Here is a 20,888-nt window from a genome sequence, read left to right as displayed (position 1 = left end):
AGTAGTGATGTATGGAAGTGAGAGCTGGACCATAAAGAAGGCTGATCGCCGAAGAATTGATGCTTTTGAATTATGGTGCTGGAGGAGACTCTTGAGAGTCCCATGGACTGCAAGAAGATCAAACCTCTCCATTCTGAAGGAAATCAGCCCTGAGTGCTCACTGGAAGGACAGATCGTGAAGCTGAGGCTCCAATACTTTGGCCACCTCATGAGAAGAGAGGACTCCCTGGAAAAGACCCTGATGTTGGGAAAGATGGAGGGCACAAGGAGAAGGGGACGACAGAGAATGAGATGGTTGGATGGTGTTCTTGAAGCTACTAGCATGAGTTTGATCAAACTGCGGGAGGCAGTGGAGGACAGAAGTGCCTGGCGTGCTCTGGTCCATGGGGTCACGAAGAGTCGGACACGACTAAACGACTAAACAACAACCATGTGGTCTATGTCTCAGGTGCAAACTAATGGCTGGTGTGGGAGATGCCAGTTCCTAGGCAGGGTTAGCTGACCTGGTGCTCCACATCAGCTCTGACCACTGGTCATGCCCAGGGGCATAGCTTGGGTTGCTGGCACCCAGGGCGGGGCAGGTGTTGCACACACACACACACACACACACACACACACACACACCCCGTGGACTGGGCAGCAGGTGTCTAATCAAAGGAGTCTCTCCATGCAAACTAACCCCAACTTGGGAATGGAGATAAGGCAGAGAAAAAATGCAAGGCCAGGAGCCCTCCTGTGTCACCTCACCCTCCTGTCTTGGCAGCGAGGCACTTGGGGCACTGCACGTGGTTCTGGCAGTGCTTTCCCTCCTTCCTTGGTGGGCAGCGGCAGCAGCGGCAGCACCCCCCTTCTCCCTCCCTCTCGGCTGGCCCAGGGGCACGTGCAGGCACTCCTTCTCTGGCCATGAGGAGAAGGAGGCGGTGGCAGCGCCCCAGCCCCAAAGGTGCAGCATGAGTGCAGCTCTGGCCCAGTGAGGGAGAGGAGGGAGCCTGTCAAGGGGCGCTTGGTTGAGCCCCCTCAGAATTTTGTGCCCAGGGCCATGCCCCTGCTATGCCATACCGGCTGGGGCTGATGAAAGTTGTAGGTCATTACATCTGTGGGGGTACCCCATTGGCTACCTCCAGGCTACTCAGGCACCATCCTTCTGAGGGAGGACAGAGGTAGAGAGAGGAGAGGTAACAGCCAGGAGGAGAGGTGCCCAGCATCTCACTTCCCTGAGCTGCTCTCTCTCTCTGCAGTACGTCACCAAAGAACTCTCTGAGAAACACCTTACCCAGAGCGGAGGACAGATCTGGGCTTCAAAAAAGATATTTCTTTCATAGGTTGACTTGATCTTTTTTCATTTAGTTTTAACTTATGACTATTGTTTACCATTTCTATGTAAACTGCTTTGTGAGGCTTGCCAAAAAACAGGATGTGACTCAGTTTGCACATAGCACTGAGCTGTGAACCATGGTTTAGTGCAGCAACTGGGGAACCTCTGACCCGGGAGACAAGTGTGGTCCTCCAAGACTCACTGTCTGGCCCTCAGGCCTCTCCCTGGGCGATTTCCCTCTCACCAAGCCTGCTTCTAACTCTTCTCAAGTGCCTGGTGGAATGATGTCCTGCGTGGCCAGGGGCAAACCTGGGTAGTCTTTAGTAACATGGCCCTCTAAGCAATGCCAAAATTTGGCGCTCCCAATTGGATCTTCTCAATTGTGGGTCTTCTCAATTCCCCCCCCCCCAGCTTATGCCCTGTGCAGGTGAATCACCTGCATGACCCTAAATCTGGTGGTGCCCCCACCTCACAGGAACACCCATGGGAAAGCCTAGGCTCAAAGAGGCCTGCTTTGGTGATGAATCAGGAAATCCCTCTCTGCATACTTTCCCACAATATAAGGGCAGAATGGTTAACTCATTAACATTAAGAAATTCAGTGGGGGTGGGGAATTGGTTTGTATGCTGAATCTCATGCAGAGATTCCTAGTGCTATTTGCCTGTCTTTTGTTCAGGTGGAATAGAATCACATTTGTTATTGAAGGGGGTGGGGGGCGGGGAGAAAAGGAATGAGTTTTTCTTTCAGCAAGGCAGGGGAACAATAAATCCCCACCCACTTTGTTGTGATCCCAGGTAATCAGTTAAATGGCAGTCCTTTCGGGCATTCCTGTAGTGCAACTACTAAAAACCAATACTGGGAGAGTTTTGTTATCAAATGGCTCATTAGCAAGGGATGTGGTGGGTTGTCGTTATGCATTCTTGGCAAATCTTTTCCTCCCTCCCACTTGTGCAAAATCCATTCTCGCTTTTCATACTGCTATGAGGACCCCAATCTCCAAGTGGTGGGAGACTTCAGGAGTGCCTGCTCTTACTTCAGTTTCAGTTTTCTTGGAATGAAGGTCACGGGAGACTGTGGTGTCTTTTTGATATATGGTCTTATTTGCACATATATACAACCTGCGCATAAGGTGGAAGGGCTCACAGCATTAAAAGCTCCCAAGATTTCTAGGGGAGGAAGGCAGACTCCCCCAAACCTTTGGTTTCTGTACAGAGAGCAAGTCTTTGTGCCTTCCCGGCTACCATCTCCAGATGAGACCAGCTCAGACTTTTCCCTGGCCCATTGTGCTTCTATCCATAGGATGTGAGGATCATCCAGGTCATTGGGAGGGAAAGGAGGTGTCCTTAACCAGTTGTTGCTATGGCAACACACCTGAAGTACAAGGACATACCCTCCAACATTCCTCCTATTCCATAATAGATAATCATTTTATTATTTATATCCCACTCATTTGACCGGGTTGCCCCAGCCACTCTGGGCGACTTCCAACATATATAAAACATAATAAAACATTAAACATTAAAAAACTTCCCTATACAGGGCTGCCTTCAGATGTCTTCTAAAGGTTGCATAGTTACTTATCTCCTTGGCTTGGGGGTCGCATAAGAAGAGGACACCGTTAAGTACACATTTTATATCCAGCTTCCAAACTGGAATAACTTTTATTTATATATATTTTTTCACTTGTACTTACTTGCAGTTTAGACATGACCAACTCTTTAGACATGTGAAAAGGGTCTCTCTCTCACGTCAATGGCAACTGCTGAAAAGTGAGGCAGAGATGACAATGTGGCGAGATGGATTGATCAAGATATGTGTACTTAAGTAAATGATTCCCCGCTTCTTAGAAGCTACCATCTGTCTCCTACCTATGTTCCTTATCCTCAACTGAGAGCTTTCCATACCGGAGGAAAAATAGACCACATTCCTCCATTTTTGTGTGTGTGTGTTTTTTTGCAGAATAATTTTTATTAGTTTTTAGTAAACATACATACATTCATATATTACATATATAAGTTACATATTTAAACTAGGCTCTGCCGAGCCTCAGACTTCCCTCCATTCCTTTGGTAAGTATCAAATAAATTCTAGAATCTCGTATTTTACATATTTATCTACCATACGCTGAAAGAGTTATTCCAACCCTACCAGTGTCTTCAAAGATTTACAATTGTTTCTTATATACATCAAATATTTACTCCAATTTTCTTGAAACTTCTGTTCGTCCTGATCTCTTAATTTTCCTGTAGTAGATAGGTAGCCGTGTTGGTCTGCCATAGTCAAAATAAAAAAAATTCCTTCCAGTAGCACCTTAAAGACCAACTAAGTTAGTTCTTGGTATGAGCTTTCGTGTGCATGCACACGAAGTGTGCATGCACACGAAAGCTCATACCAAGAACTAACTTAGTTGGTCTTTAAGGTGCTACTGGAAGGAATTTTTTTTATCTTAATTTTCCTGTTAGTCTAGCCAGTTCTGCATAATTCATCATTTAACCTGCCAGTCCAACATTCCTCCGTTGTTCTGGACCTTTCTCCATTAAATGTGGGTTTTTCAAATCCTGGCCATTTTGGATTTTCCTAGGATTTAAAAAAACCCCTACATTTAAAGAGGGAAAGGTCTCAGACACCACTGGAACTGGAAAGGCCATAATGTGGATACCCCTGCACTTATATGTTTGTTTGTTTGTTGGATTTATATACCCCTCACTTCCTCCCCAAGGAGTCCAGGGCAGCACACAACTTAAAAACAAAAACAGAGCAAAAACATTCTGAAACAGTTACAGCATTCTAAAAACAATTACACTTAAAAACATTTAAAATCAGTTTCAATTAAAAACATTGTTCTATCCCAGGGGTCAGCAAACATTTTCAGCAGGGGGCCGGTCCACTGTCCCTCAGAACTTGTGGGGGGCTGGACTATATTTTGGGGGAAGAAATGAACGAATTCCTATGCCCCACAAATAACCCAGAGATGCATTTTAAATAAAAGCACACATTCTACTCATGTAAAAACACACTGATTCCTGGACCATTTGCAGGCCAGATTTAAAAGGTGATTGGGCTGGATCTGGCCCCCAGGCCTTAGTTTGCCTGCCCATGTTCTATCCGATGATCCCAGGGTTAGCAGGAACAGTATTTTTCAGGCACCAAATGGGGAGATAGGCTGGTACAGATCCAGATTTTGGTCTGGTGTGGGCCAGCCCCTGTTGTGACATCTATTCAGGCTGCAGACCGCCCCACCCCCACTCTCTAAAAGTGGATCCAGCTGCAAGCACATTCTCTTCTATTGCTTCCACCAAGGGTCATATATCAAGGTCCTGATATTTGCTGGTGATGCTCAAGTCTTTAACAAGAGTGCCGTCAGCAGCTGATTTTTCAGTTGTGTACACAGGCAATTTACTCAGCAGCAGACTCTGTTATTACAACCAATTAGTACTGGCGAACAGCTGTTCAGCCGGGCCAGTGGCTCTCTGAGAACTGTCACATATACCACTTCCTAACAAGGCACATAGCTGTTAATTATCATGAGTGGCTATAAGTGAGGAATATTGGATGCTAGAGATAGCAGCTTCCAGCCTAATCTGTAGGATAAGGCATTATGTGAGGCATCTCATTCCAACCCTTTTTTCCTCCCCCGCCACCATCCATTTTATTTACTCTATTGCTCCTGAACTCCAGGTTAACTAGAATTGCTAAAATTAAATCTGGAATTGCAACAAGCACCAATTTCAGATCCCTTATTTCATTTGTATCTCTCTTCTTCCTGAATATCAATGCACATGAGATGTTTGCATCAATGAAACATTGCGAAAGAAAAAGAAAAACCCAGTCTTGATGGGATAGCAAATATGATACTCACACACACTTGTGTGCATTAGAATCTTAATAAACTTTATGTACAATCACATCACTGCTTTGGGCTATGATGGTTTTGTCATATGCCCATATGCATAGGTCAAAGTCTGCACAGAAAGCATCTTGATATATCAATGCATCTGATCACACCAATATATTTTGGGATCCCCACCCCTGGCAGTATACGGGTTGCACACAGTAGTATTTTTCACGTATTAAAGAACGGAATATTTTAGTCCATGCACAAGGAGAAGCCCTTCAAATAGATGCATCATTTGGAATGCAGTTTGTGTAACCATTATTCATCCTAGAGTTCAAAGCTTTGGATGGTAACACCTTTCTCTCCTGTTGTGCTGTGGCATTTAAAGACATATTTAGCTACCACAGCTAGAGCTCAGAACCAATTTCTGTGAAAACACATGCTGTAGTTGTACTAAAACATTGCAGCGTCTCATAAGGTCATCTGGTAATCATTGCATATTCTATTGGCTACTAGCCATGGATCTAATTTTGGTACAGTTTTTAAATTCTTCAAACATATGAGGAAGAAGTCTGTTCATCTAGACCTTGACTTCATCTGTTCATTTGTATTCAGCGATTGGTCAGGGATTTCGCTCTCTAGTTTTGGTTTTCTGGCACAGGGGGCATGGCGGCACATTGGTCAGGCAGACAGACAAGGTTGTGTACAGACCCCGGTGCCTCTCCACCGGGTGGGCAGTCTGCTGACCAGCTTCGCCTCGAGGGTGCCCTTGCGCAACAAAGTAGTACCTAGCCCAGGCATGGTGAACCTTTTCCAGCCAGAGGACAATCTTCTCAGCAGAACAAGGCAGTGATCCTTCTTCCCCTCATGGCCCAAATAATTGCTAAGGGAAAACATATTAGATCTCAGTTTAGAGCTCAGTGGAAACAGTTATTCCAATTTTCACTGAACACTTGGATCTCCAAACAGGCATTCAGATTTGATTGAAAATAATTTTGAAAACAGAGTGCAACCCCTGCCCCCAATATGGCATACAAAAAATTGAGTGTGAGTTGATGATGATGAGTTTGAGTTCACAACCTGCTTCTTCAGACCTGAAGAAAGCATTGTTTTGAATATTTCCATTGAGTTGGTTACAGGACTGTCTCATGCTACTGTTCCACCAAAGAATAATCTTTTGTAAAGAGCCTTTTGATTAAAGAGGGAACTTAAAGAAAAGAGACTCCAGATATAGGACTTGTCTACCCTAAATTTAGGGACACGGGTGGCGCTGTGATCTAAACCACTGAACCTAGGGCTTGCCAATCGGAAGGTTGGCAGTTCGAATCCCCGTGACAGGGTGAGCTCCCGTTGCTCGTTCCCAGCTCCTGCCCATCTAGCAGTTCGAAAGCACGTCAAAGTGCAAGTAGATAAATAGGTACTGCTCCGACGGGAAGGCAAATGGCATTTCCGTGTGCTGCTCTGGCCACATGACCCAGAAGCTGTCTGCAGACAAACACCGGCTCCCTCGGCCAATAAAGCGAGATGAGTGCCCCAACCCCAGAGTCGTCCGCGACTGGACCTAATGGTCAGGGGTAACTTTACCTTTACCTTTACCCTAAATTTGAGTTTACTTCGGTTGATTTGGCTACCAAAGCTACAGAGGATTTTTGATCCTATCTATCTGCATAAATAATGGATCAGGTGCAAAGCCCTGATTCTAACAGGGAGCTTCCCTCGTTATTGTAACATACTGTTCATAAAAGAAATACAGCAATACAATTGCCTCCATTTGTCTGGACACTGTATTGATAGCATTAGCAAAGCCATTGCAAGTTTGCACTTAATGCAGTTCTCCACTGGGGTTAGGGGTTCTACCTTTGTTTGCCAACACCACTCCATATCCCCATCACCTGTAGTATAGATCCTATGCAATCCTCACCTATACAATGTAGATAGCTTTTTTCATGCAGCAGCAAGAAGAACACTGGTAGAAATTCTTGGGATACAAAATATAGTGAAAGATTTCCAAACATGCAGTCTGATCTCAGGTACATCCTATCTGGGTGGGTTCACATGGTGGGAAAGAGTGAACAAAGGAGGAAACTAACTAACTAACTAACTAACTAACTAACTAACTTACTTACTAACTTACTTCCTTCCTTCCTGGTGAGGGGTGGGAGTAGGCTGAATCTAGGAATACAGTTTTGTCGCCTTACCCCTGCATGCATTAACTAGCCCTAAGCTTGCTAGCTATATTTCCAACAGATGGTTCATTACTTTTATTGGAGCTTCAAGAAATGCAAAGTGTTTGTCAGTCATCCCAGCACATCCCTTTGTTCTCATTGGCCAGAAAGGAAGCTTGGAGCAAGTTTGGTTCTTACAGAGCAACTGATTGGAACTGAGGCCAGAACCGGAATTTGGTTAGTATGCTTTTCACAGCAGATTGATGGAAAATGTAGTCTCAAATACCTGGAAGGCACCAGGTAGGGAAAGGCAGCTGTATTAGACCAGACCGCCAGTGTGGTGTAGTGGTTAAGAGCAGTGGACTCGTAATCTGGGGAACCGGGTTCGCGTCTCCGCTCCTCCACATGCAGCTGCTGGGTGACCTTGGGCCAGTCACACTTCTCTGAAGTCTCTCAGCCGCACTCACCTCACAGAGTGTTTGTTGTGGGGGAGGAAGGGAAAGGAGAATGTTAGCAGCTTTGAGACTCCTTCGGGTAGTGATAAAGTGGGATATCAAATCCAAACAACAACAACTCCTCTTCTTCTTCTTCTTCTTCTTCTTCTCCTTCTTCTTCTTCTTCTTCTTCTTCTTCTTCTTCTTCTTCTTCTTCTTCTTCTTCTTTTTCCTCCTCCTATAGTGCTGCCTATTTTATGGGTTTTACAGCTAGGATGCAAATATGCAACAACATTCTGAAAATAAAGGCAAAAGCAGAGTGTTTTCTATTTCTGAAAGGCACTTTATCTTTCTTGGCTGGTGTGTTATTACTGATGCACATTCTATCGGAGTGTTTTCCTTGTAGATTAGAAATGAGCCAGCTGTGATTTTGATGTAAGATTTAATTTTTCAGTGTTCATATTATTTCATCAGGTATACAAAGGAATGTTTCCAAAGTTACATTTCCAAAGTTACGTTTCCGAAGGAAAACAAAAACCCACATTTTGCTGCAACAACGTTTGCCAGAAAAAATATACTTATTTATAGCTCTCTTTTGCCCTGTGCAAAGAGTAGCTGAAAATTTACACAGTCTATGTATTGGATAATAAAATGCTCGCTAAGAGGGGTGGGGACTGCTGGCATTAGCCAAAGGAATAAGCAACACCCTCCCTCCCATTTTGTTCTCAGTCCTTGAAAATGTATGCAAATGTCTTCCCTTTCTTCATTCCTAACCAGCACAGGCGCAGATAACATTCATTGGAGATGTTTCTGCTAATAGATCTATATCTGTATATCTCACTGCATGATAAGAGCTAATTAATTCTTCAATCTGGCCAATTTTACACATTTATTTTTAAATATATTTAGGGATATAGGAAGCTGCCTTTTACTGAGTCAGAACATTAGTCCACCAGATTCAATATTGTTGCACGCACCCTAATCTCTAAACATTCTAATACAGTGGTTCCCAATTAGCTAAGGGCTGTTTTTCAAAAGCCAAGCCATGGACCCCCTACTTTTAATTTTTTTGATATCTCTATGGTAGTTTTTGTTATGTGAATAGTGTCACGGATCCCTGGATGGGTTACATTAACTTCCTTGGGTCCATTGACTACCAATTGGGAACTACTGTTCTAGCAGATCTTGTTTTCCCATTAGGCTTCAAGAAGGGTTCCCAAAGCCAGGGCTCTGGATTCAGCACACAGATAAGTGCTTTCCAAGTTCCAGCATCAACTCAGCCTAAAAACAAAGGCGAGCTCTTCAGCGACTTGATTTCCCAGCCCTAGGATGGTGGAGCATTTGGCCTGGTGATTGGGGGCAGGGAGGGTCCTGAATGAGCATCACAACCCAGCTGTGTCTGTGGGAACACACCTGTTCTTTACCAGCTGTTCTTTTACATGGAAAGAGAGGGTGCTGATTTGACCACTTCACCAGTCCCTTCAACTACAAAACAACACTCATGCTGTCACAGAAGCACAGGCATCATCCAAACCAATTCCCACCTATGACAGTATCATCTATACGGTATCATATAGATTAGAGGATGGATGGCAGCTAATGGATTGAGGTTGAATCCTGACAAGACATAAGTACTGTTCTTGGGGGACAGGAGGCAGGCAGGTGTGGAAGACTCCTTGGTCCTGAATGGGGTAACTGTGCCCCTGAAGGACCAGGTGCGCAGCCTAGGAGCATTTTGGACTCACAGCTGTTCATGGAGGCGCAGGTCAAGTCTGTGTCCAGGGCAGCTGTCTACCAGCTCTATCTGGTATGCAGGCTGAGACCCTACCTGCCTGCGGACTGTCTCTCCAGAGTGGTGCATGCTCTACTTATCTCCCACTTGGATTCTGCAATGTGCTCTACATGGGGCTACCTTTGAAGGGGACCTGGAAACTACAACTAATCCAGAATGCGGCACCTAGACTGGTGACAGGGGGCAGCTGCCAAGACCATATTAACACCGGTCCTGAAAGACCTACATTGGCTCCCAGTACGATTCCGAGCACAATTCAAAGTGTTGGTGTTGACTTTTAAAGCCCTAAATGGCCTCGGCCCAGTATACCTGAAGGAGCGTCTCCACCCCCATCGTTCTGCCCGGACACTGAGGTCCAGCGCCGAGGGCCTTCTGGCAGTTCCCTCACTGCGAGAAACAAAGCTACAGGGAACCAGGCAGAGGGCCTTCTCGGTAGTGGCACCCGCCCTGTGGAACGCCCTCTCTTCGGATGCCAAGGAAATAAAGAACTATCTGACATTTAGAAGACATCTGAAGGCAGCTCTGTTCAGGGAAGTTTTTAATGTGTGACATTTTAATGTATTTTTAATCTTTGTTGGAAGCCGCCCAGAGTGGCTGGGGAAACCCAGCCAGATGGGCGGGGTACAAATAAAAAATTATTATTATTATTATACTGACAGAGTGAGGTGGGCATATGTTCTACTTTACAGAGGACACTCCTCCATTTGATGTAGCCCTCTGCTGCTTTCTAGTCCAAGTTTGGTGTAAATATTTTTTTAAAAACCTGATTGCTGCCTTTGTCATACTTACAACCAGTTTATTGAATATTCATCCTGATTTGTTTGTAGGAGACTAAATGATGTGGGCCATTTAATGAGCATTCAGTCTGCTTTGCTTGCAAGGATGTTAGATGATGATGTTGCATCAAAGCAAGTCTTACCTTACACCAGTGCATTTCCCCGACACTTCTTGTAAAAAGTTTGCTACTTTGGGGAAGCAGGTCTGTTGCACAAGACCTCCCCATCAACTAAAGTTGTGCCAACTGAACTCCCTACCCAGAAACACCAACAGTCTGGAAGAGCCTGTATCATATTCTGTTTAACTCATGGTAACTTCTTCTTTGGCAATCACTCGTAGCCGAGTAAGATTGTCTTCCATGAATGTGACCTTACCAGTGTGTCTGTAGTTGATTGTGGAGGCCAATTCTGGATCCGCACATCCTGCCACAGTGGGGTCATAGGGTTCTGGGCAGGAGTAGATCACAACGAGGCTTTGCCAAACGTGCTTTCCTCTTAGCTCATTTCTCCCTTTCGTCCTGAATTTGTGCTTCTTCAAAATCCACGGTGCCTTTGGTAGAGGTTATTCTCCAGTTAGAGCGCTCACAGGCCGGTGTTTCCCTGTTGTCGGTGTTTATACTACATTTTTTAAAGATTTGCTTTGTATGCTGGTGTCAGGGGCTGCCTCAGGTCTCAGCTCACAAAAGACCAACGCCAAGCTCTTCTTATATACAAGGATGTTTATTGCAGTTCATTATTGGTTCCACAACCGAGGCGCGCAGCCCCGCGTCTCTTAGCCTAGACGTTTGAAGTCCCCTCTGAATCGGTCCCGCCTCTACACCAGTTTAAGAGGCTTGTGCTAGACCACCTCTTCCTGTCCTTTCTTTTCCGCAGGGTCTTTCTGCCCCCCTGGGTTCCTTCCCTCCTGCCTTCCCCTGACGCGGATCCCTCAGATGCCTGCTCCCCCCTCCTTCGTGCTTTGGGGCCAGGCTCCTCCTCCGGGCTCTCTGCATTTCCGCGCGCCTCCACATTTGAACTTGGCGCGCGTTCGCTACCCCTGACCTTCCTTTTGACACTTACACTACTCCCTGTACTACTCTCCGCCCCTTCCGGCAGGACGTCCTGCCCCGATCTCCTTCCCCTGTCTCCTTCCTGCTCTGCTCCGTGTGTCACACTGGGAACTCCACCCTTCTCACTCCGTTCCTCCTGGGAAGCCGACCCCGATCTCCCACTCCCACTCGGGGTTTCCCTGCTGCTTCCCTGCTCCTGGCAAGTCCCCCCTGTGACCCCCCTTGGCTTGACCAGGGGCGCCCCCTTCTGGGAATCCTCCGATTCACTTGAGAGACTCATGGAAGACCTCAAGTCATTGTCATCCTCTTCCTCACTGTCCTGGGTTTCTTCCCCATCGCTCTCCGTCTCCCCCCTCACCTGTGCCTCTGTCCCTGAACCCCTGACAGCTGGCTACACAATTAAAGCATCTGTTTGGGTCCTTACTTCTAGGCTCTGCTTTCGGGCCACATCAGACGAACTTTTTCAGTATGGCACATTCACAGCCCAAGAGGAAACACAGCTGCAAGGAGTGAGGACTCGAGATGCCGGCTGAATTTTCAGAGAGAGGTTGCAGAGTAGAACCAGGTTCAAAAGAAAGTTTACCTTTGACCCACTGGTAGGGTTGTCATATGTCATATTTCAAAAAGTATAAACCGACACCCTGAAAGTTTTTAAGGAAGACCAATGTCTGGCCAAATATGATAACTCAGGGTTTTTGTGTGCGTGCAAAGGGTCTGGTTTAGCCCAATAAAATAATCTTGCAGGTGTTTGTGGCCAAGTGTTAGCCATGTGTTTGTCCGCCATCAAAACTCACTATTGAATCAAGATGAAAACCCACCTATAAAGGTGGTGGTGGAAATCATGAACTTGTCAGTGGGAGATTAAGAGGTAAATAGATTAGGCCTGAGTGATGGGTGCTGGACTTGCAAAAAAATGAAGAAAAAAGGCAGCATTGTAGAACTCTGCAGAGCAGTACAAGGCTTGAAACGCTCTGCTACTTGCCGCAACTTTGAATGAGATGAGAGCCTGAACGTGACCAGCATTCCCTGGTGGACATCAGGCATCCTTTCTCTTGTCAGGCCAGACACATCCAGAAAACGCAAATATTTTGCAAGATGTGCATTAAATATTAAGAGTGCAATTAGGAAATTTGAGAGAGAGGAGCTGATGCTCTGTCCAGACTAACTTTCATCTCTCAAACAGGGGCAGAATACAGGCATAGTGTTAAAGGGGCTTCCAAGGATGCTGTTTGCACAGCTGAAATGACAGACAACCATGCCAGCAAATCAAATGCTTGTTTGAACGGTCAGACCCACCCTCCACAACCTCCGCCTCCAGCACCTTCTGAGGGAAAATAACAAAGTGCCCTGCAGCCCAGCGCATCCGAGCTTGGATGTGTGTCTAGCTGCGGGGAGCTTGTTCATTTTTGCCATCAACAGTAGGCAAAACTGCTCATGTGAACAGCTGTGGGGGGTGGGGAAGCACAGGCTGGGTCCACATTACCTCCTTAGAGGGCAGTTCCGCCCCGTGTTTCATAGTTTTCCCCACCCCCCACAACTGTTCACATGAGCAGCGCTTCATTTGCAGGGCTGGCCCAATACAATCTGGCACCTGAGGTGAACCACAAAATGCCACCTCCCCAGACAGGGAAACAGGGAAATAAAGATCTACACCAGGAACAGGCGGGGAGCCTTCTGCAGAACCTTCTGTTCATGAGGAGTTACAAGCTTGGTGGATCAGGGGAATGCTGTGGACATAGTGTATCTTGATTTCAGTAAGGCTTTTGACAAAGTCCCCCATGATATTCTCACAAGGAAGCTGGTAAAATGTGGGTTGAATGAGGTAACTGTTAGGTGGATATGTAGTGACAGAACCCAAAGAGTACTCATTAATGGATTGTCGTCATCCTGGGAAAAAGTGACAAGTGGGGTGCCACAGGGTTCTGTCCTGGACACGTTGCTGTTCCGCATAAATGACTTGGATGAAGGAAATAATAATAATAATAATAATAATAATAATAATAATAATAATAATAATAATAATTTTTTATTGATACCCCGCCCTCCCCAGCCAAGGCCGGGCTCAGAGCGGCTTACAAGCAATAATAAAAACAAGATGAATGATTACAACTTAAAAACAAAAATAAAATACAACATTAAAATAATGGAACATTAAAATATTAAAATGTAGCCTCAGTGCAGGAGAAGGAAAAGAAAAAAGAAAATGGGGGGGAGGGAATCAAATTGGCTCCAAGCCAAAGGCCAGGCGGAACAACTCTGTCTTGGCTCCACCAAGTTGGGGCCAGTGCTGAAAAGGCCCTGGCTCTGGTTGAAGCCAATCTAACTTCCTTAGGGCCTGGGACCACTAGGGTGTTGTTATTTATGGACCCTGTACTCCACCGGGAGCCAGTGCAGCTTGTAAAGCACTGGATGAATATGCTCCCATGGCAGAGACCCCGTGAGGAGCCTCGCTGCAGCATTCTGTACCCGCTGGAGTTTCTGGGACAGCTTCAAGGGCAGCCCCGCATAGAGCGAATTACAGTAGTCAAGCCTGGAGATGACTGTCGCATGGATCACTGTGGCCAGGTCGGGGCGGGAAAGGTAAGGGACCAACTGCTTGATGCGGCGAAGGTGGAAAAATGTCGCCTTGGCTGTTGCTGTAACTTGCGCCTCCATGGAAAGGGAGGCATCAAGGATTACACCCAAACTCTTAACGGAAGGCAATGGCACTAAGTGGGCCCCCTCAAGAGAAGGGAGTTGGTCCCTCATCCCCATACCATCCCGACCCAGCCATAGGACCTCTGTTTTCGAAGGATTTAGTTTCAATCGGCTCCCACGAAACCATCCAGCCACAGCTTCCAAGCATCTGGTCAGTGTGTCCGGGGCCGAGTCGGTGTGGCCATCCATCAGCAGATAGAGCTGAGTGTCATCAGCATATTGGTGAGGGATGATCATTAAATATACGGACAACACCAAACTGGGAGGGGTAGCTAATGCCACAGAAGACAGAATTGGGATTCAAAATGACCTTAACAGATTGGAGAACTGGTCCCACACTAACAAAATGAATTTCAATAGGGACAAATGTAAGGCTCTGCACTTAGGTAGGAAGAACCAGCTGCATAAATATAAGATGGGGGACATCTGACTTAATAGTAGTACAGTCATACTTTGGAAGTCGAATGGAATCTGTTCCGGAAGTCCGTTTGACTCCCAAAATGTTCGAAAACCAAAGTGCGGCTTCTGATTGGCTGCAGGAAGCTCCTTCAGCCAATTGGAACCCATGGAAGCCCTGTCAGGTGTTCGGCTTCCAAAAATCGTTCACAAATGGGAACAGTCACTTCTGAGTTTGTGACGTTCAGGAGCGAAAATGTTGGGAACTAAGCTGTTCGACTTCCAAGGTATGACTGTACATGTGAAAAGGATCTAGAGGTCTTACTGGATCATAAACTTACCATGCATCATGTACCAGTGTGATACAGCAGGGGGGGGGAGCTAATGCTTCATCAACAGAAGTCTAGTGTCCAGATCGAGGCAAGTAATAGTAGCACTCTATTCTGCCTTGGTCAGACCACACCTAGAATTTAAGAAGGATGTTGGCAAGTGGGAATGTATGCAGAAGAGGGCAACCAAGATGATCAATTGGAAACCAAGCCTTATGAAGAGTGGTTGAAGGAGCTGGGTATGTTTAGCCTGGAAAAAAGGAGACTGAGGGGAGATATGATAGCCATCTTCAAATATCTGAAGGACTGTCACATGGAGGATGGAACAAGCTTGTTTTCTCCTGCTCTGGAGGGGAAGACCTGAGCTTCAAATTACAAGAAAGAAGATTCCAATTAAACATCAGGAAGAACTTTCTGAAAGTAAGAGCTGTTTGACAGTGGAACGGTGTCTCCCTCGGGAGGTTGCAGGCTCTCCTTCCTTGGAGGTTGAATGGCCATCTGTCATGGATGCTTTAGCTGAGATTCCTGCATTGAAGGAGGTTGGAACAGATGATCCTTGGGTTCCCTTCCAACTCTACAATTCTATGATTCTAAGAGGCAGCTGTAGAGACAGGATGGGGAAGGCACTGCTGAGGAGGGAGCAGATCCAGTCTTCAAGGACTGCACTGCAGCCATAGGTGCTACCACAGCAGAGGCATGATCAGAATTGGTGCATTCCTTAGAGGTCTGTGGATCATTCCTTGGAGGTCTGTGGATTCTGCCACCCAAGGCAGCAGGAGTGGTGTGTCCCATTTCACCGCTTGAGGAGAAATGGGAAGTGCTGCTCTGCCACTGCTCCCACCAGCACCATCCTTGCTTCTGCCACTGCCTGCTCCACACTGTCTGCCGCATCCATCATTGGTGCAGAAGCCGCTCCACCATCAGCACCAATTTTTGGGAAGATCACATGATCACCAAAGAAACTGATGCCTTTGAATTCTGGTGCTGGAGGAGACTCTTGAGAGTCCCATGGACTGCAAGAAGATCAAACCTCTCCATTCTGAAGGAAATCAGCCCTGAGTGCTCACTGGAAGGACAGATCCTGAAGCTGAGGCTCCAAGACTTTGGCCACCTCATGAGAAGAGAAGACTCCCTGGAAAAGACCCTAATGTTGGGAAAGATGGAGGGCACAAGGAGAAGGGGACGACAGAGGACGAGATGGTGGGACGGTGTCCTCGAAGCTACCAGCATGAGTTTGATCAAACTGCGGGAGGCAGTGGAAGACAGGAGTGCCTGGCGTGCTCTGGTTCATGGGGTCATGAAGAGTCGGACACGACCAAACGACTAAACAACAACAACAAATTTTCACTGGAGAAATGGTAGAGGGATGGGGAATGCAGAAAGTGCAGAGGAAATGGGAGTGTGAAGGCAGCCACAGACTTGCCTGCTCGTCCGTACAGTTCAGTTGCACAGAAGTATTTATGGTGCAGTGAGCTCTCTTTAGGCTACTGCTGCGTTCTCCCCTTGCTAGAGCACGTCAAGAGGAAAGCACCTAAAACCTCCTTACAGCTGATTTCACAGGATCAGAGCCATGTCTGCACCCACCATTCTCCTGATAACTCTCCCCTGCAGATGCTGATGTCCAATGGTACTGAAATCTCTGCTGAATATGTGATGTCCAGATTTGACAGCCTGTCAATGGTTGATACTGTCAGTATTTGATAGATGGCATGTAATAATGTTTGATGTTTTTTAATAGTTGACATGCAATGCTATAGCTGGCATGCATCTGATAATGTAATAGCTGGCAGCATCTGATAGTTAACATGCAATGTTTGGCTGCATTGGATTGATGACACATTGTGATGTTTTGTATTTAACAATATTTGATGACCATCAGCTTATGAAGCTCCCATGTCATGCCTATGGAAGCTAGGAACAGTTGCTGTCAGGCACTTACATTTCAAATGCTGAAATGTTTTTAATTTTTTTTAAAATAACTGCTCATTTGAGCATTGCTCATATCTTTGGCCAAGATCACGTGTAAACATTATCTTGGCAATCAAAATGCTCATTTTATTTTGAATGCAGGATTTTACTTTCAAAAATTGAGATGCAATGTCAGAAAATTAGGTAACTTTTAAATATTTGCAAATGGCCATTTCAGCTCTATACAAAGACACCCCCCCACCATGCACACTTTTGTTTTTAAATATTATGTTTCTGTGTAATGGCATTAAACAATTAATCAAAAGGCAATGACTTCAGGCCCTTCAAAATACAATTTTCTCTTGCAGAAGGGGGAACAAAAACTGCCACTCCTGAATTACTGAAAGATCAATATGACTTGTGTGCCTGTGACTTCCTGCTGATTTGAATGAAATTAAAAATAAATTTAAAAAATAGCTTTATTTATATAAAAATTCAATACCACCCATCTAGGGCCTATGCCATAAGCAGGACAGCTTAGTGAAACTCATAATCACAATGTCATGCAAAACTATTAAAAAGTAATTTTAAATGCAGTAAAGACAGAGACCAAATAAATCGTGGTGTTCTGTCTTTTGCATTGAATATCACCTTTTCCATTTGAGCCCCAGCACTGGTGGAGGCAGAAGACGTGTGGAAATTTATTCTCTCTCTTCTTTCCTGTTTTTAGGAGAACAGAAGGAGCCCTTCTCACATCTTCAAGGCAGTTTATGCAAAGCTGGTAGTTAAAAATAAATTACGAACCAGTTGTTGAAACGCTTAAGGATGCTCTCTCTGTTACTTACAAACATTGGCATGGATGGCTGAAACTGGAAAAGCACGAACTCTGCCCTGTAAACTCTCCAGCTTTCTTTTGGCACACATTTTTGCAGCAATGAAATTGTTTTGACTGATGAACGCAGTCTCTGTTTCTGGTCAGAGTGGCGCATGGTTCCTTGCAGGGCTGCAGACTCTGCCTGTGTGATATTGGAATAACGGAAGAATAAAAGACAAGAAGGCCTAGGAAGTTTTATCTTCTTCAATACAGTCAACTGCCAACTTGCAGTCATTTAACCCGCATGATCACAGAGCCTGTGCAAGGAAGGCTCACTCAGGGCCCCAGATCCGGAAACGTAGAGATGGTTGTGCGGTGAGTTTTGGGGGTTGTTTTGACTGTATGCAATTTTGGGTTAATGTTTGTTGCCCAGCACCCCAATCTCCCAGTGGTGCAGGGTTCCAGGGATTCCAGGCGTGTTTTCTTTTGGAATGAAGGACAGCAGAGCCTACAATTAAGGGGTTCACAGCATTAACACCCCATACTCCCTTAGCTGCAGCCTTGGGTTCAAACAAAAACCAAGCATTGCTCTGTCTCTCTGGCTTCCTAGCCTGCTGCTGCCACCTTCTAGCTCACATAATTTCCCTCTCGCCTGTCTTTCTAACTACCAGCCCGTTGAGGGAGGGGCACCCATTTGCTATCTAGCACAGAGCCACTCCCTTTTTTCCTTAATGGCCCATTACCTCACCAGGAAGCTAACCTGACTATTCCAGGAATTAGAAAGGTCTTGGCATTGAGCCTATGCCCCCTCAACCAGCTCCACATATTGTGCAATCCCTCGGAATGTGCACAAGTTGAGAGTTGACTGTATTTAGCCCAAAGAGTTGACCATGAGTGGTAGGAAATTGGTGCAGATGATGCCTACGTTAGAAGCCCTTCGTAGCAGCTATTTCATAAAGAAGCGACCTCTTTTCAAGTGTAGCTACTTGAAGCCCTGTAATTGGGTTGCCGTGTCTTAAGAGGTAAAAATCCAGACACAAAACGTTGTTGAGCCAAGCCAGATCTGACCACACTCATGCCAGAACCAGAACCGCCCACCTGCGCGCACACACAAATTGAAACTTCAAATCTGGGACATTTGCATGTAGGACCCCCAAAAGAGGACATGTCCGGGAATTCCAGGACCTACAGCAACTCTCCCCTATCAAGAAATGCCTGTCACTTCCCAGGCTGCATCCCCACCAGTGATGTCATGCCTATCAAAATAGAGTCCAAGCCACTGACAGTTTTCAAAAGGCTGCCATCTGTGGCAATTCAGCTGCTGCTTGGTTCCCAGGCCTGGGTCATCCATTGCTCCCTCCAACTCCAGTTAGGATTCAGGGGCCTTTAAAAAAAATAATAATAATATTTATTGATTTTCTTTTCTCATAACAATTATTCAGTATCATCATTTAACATCCATTTTGTAGTTTTCCCCTCCCTGTTTGTTATACCAAATGTTACATTCTGCTGTTTATACATAATGTTCTGTTATCACTAATTATATTTCTTGTTCTCTGTAAATAAAGTTGTAAATGTTTATTTTAATCCTGCCAACGAGTCCATTTTTTTTGTTTTTGTTTCTGCAAGTGTGTTCCCATTCTTTTCCAAAGTCACTATTGTCCTTTTCATGCAATTTGTCCATTAATTTTGCCAGTTCTGCATAGTTCATCAATTTTTCTTGCCATTGTTCTTTAGATGGTATTTCTCTAGTCTTCCAGTTTTGTGCTATTAGGATTCTTGCTGCCGTAGTAGCGTACATGAATAATGTCCTGTTTTTCTTCGGCATTTCTTGTCTTAGAATACCTAACAAAAAAGAGGCTTCTGGTTTTCCCACAAAAGTTATTTTAAACATTTTTTTCAATTCATTTTATATCATTTACCAATTTTTAAAAATGATTTTACAATCGTACCACTGGGATTCAGGGGTCTTTCCTCTCTGAAGGGCAACTCCGGTGCTGCTGGAGAGTTGGGTTTCCATCAGTTCCATGCAGCTCTCATAAGCCCCTGCATGCAGCAGTTTATCTTTACTGAATAGGGGCTTCTTTGTCACTTCAATTGAACGTTGGCTTGTTATAATGGTACACATTTACATATTACCCACAGAGATATAGGTATATTGGCAGATTGTTGCTATAATATTATCATGGAGGAGCCGCAGGATGTATACTAATTTATCCAGGCAACTGATTTTCAGAAGGACAGGTCACAGGGCAGTGTGATTTACAGTGTCAAAGGCCTTAGTCAAATCAATAAACGCCATGTACAAAGGCTGGTTTTGCTCCCTGCATTTTTCTTGAAGCTGTCAAGCAGTAAATATCACGTCCACTGTCCCCCTAGAAGGTCGAAAACCATTTTGGGATTCAAGGAGAATATCCTTGGATATAGTTAGGAGATGGTTTGCTAAACTCCTTGCAAGGATTTTGCCTGCCACAGCTAATAAAGAAATGCCTTGATAGTTTCCACAATCTGTATTATCACCATTTTTGAAAAGGTTGATAATTATGGCATGTCTAAAGTCTGCTGGGATATCCTCTCTCAAAGAATAACGGAGAATAATGGCTCTCAAAGTGAATCATTCACCATGGGCTCAGGCATTAAACAGGGATGTTATCACCTCAACCTTATTCATTATTTTCATCGCCATGATCCTACACCTCATCAGAGGGAAACTCCCCACCGGGGTAGAAATTAAATATCGAACAGATGGAAAGCTATTTAACTTGAGTAGGCTGAAAGCAAAGAGTAAGGTTACCATAACTTCTGTCATAGAGCTTCAGTATGCTGATGATAGCGTAGTGTGCTCACAGTCAAGGGATGACCTTCAAACCATTCTAAATATTTTCACAGAAGCTTACAGAAAGCTTGGCCTATTGCTCAGTACCCCAAAAACCAAAGTGCTGCACCAACAAGCACAAAACAACCCCTCTGCAGTGCCACAAATCCAGCTTAATGGTGCAACGTTGGAATATGTTGATCATTTTTCTTACCTGGGCAGTTATCTTTCCACAAGGGCTGACATCAGTACCTAAATCCAGCATCACCTGAGCTCTGCGAGTGCAGCTTTCTCCCGAGTGAAGTGCAAAGTGTTTGAGGAGTGGGACATTCACAGGGAAGCCAAAATGCTTGTTTACAAAGCCATTGTACTACCAACCTTACTGTATGCTTGCGAAACATGGACCACTTATAAACGCCATCTCCAACTCCTCGAAAGATTCCATCAACAGAGTTTCCGAAAAATTAAATATTACTTGGGAAGACAGGCAAACAAATGCCAGCGTACTGGAAGAAGCAAAGATCACCAGTGTCAAAGCAATGATTCTTCAACATCAACTTTGT

At 45.2% G+C, this 20,888-nt stretch overlaps 1 protein-coding gene across 1 annotated transcript in view; it reads left to right on the top strand.

The window, feature by feature from the left end:
• The window catches only part of ADRA2B (adrenoceptor alpha 2B), a 95,204-nt gene extending 77,374 nt beyond the window's left edge, over positions 1–17,830 (top strand). The window contains exon 2 of the mRNA XM_082230259.1: positions 17,427–17,830. The gene's annotated coding sequence lies outside the window, so the exon portion shown is untranslated. The remainder of the gene's footprint in view (positions 1–17,426) is intronic.
• The last annotated feature ends 3,058 nt before the right edge of the window (positions 17,831–20,888 follow it).

The sequence above is a fragment of the Podarcis vaucheri genome, assembly GCF_965113315.1.
Source record: "Podarcis vaucheri genome assembly, chromosome: 7".
NCBI lineage: Eukaryota > Metazoa > Chordata > Lepidosauria > Squamata > Lacertidae > Podarcis > Podarcis vaucheri.
The sequence above is the reverse complement of the archived record's forward strand: the minus strand, read 5'-3'. Positions and strand labels throughout refer to the sequence as shown.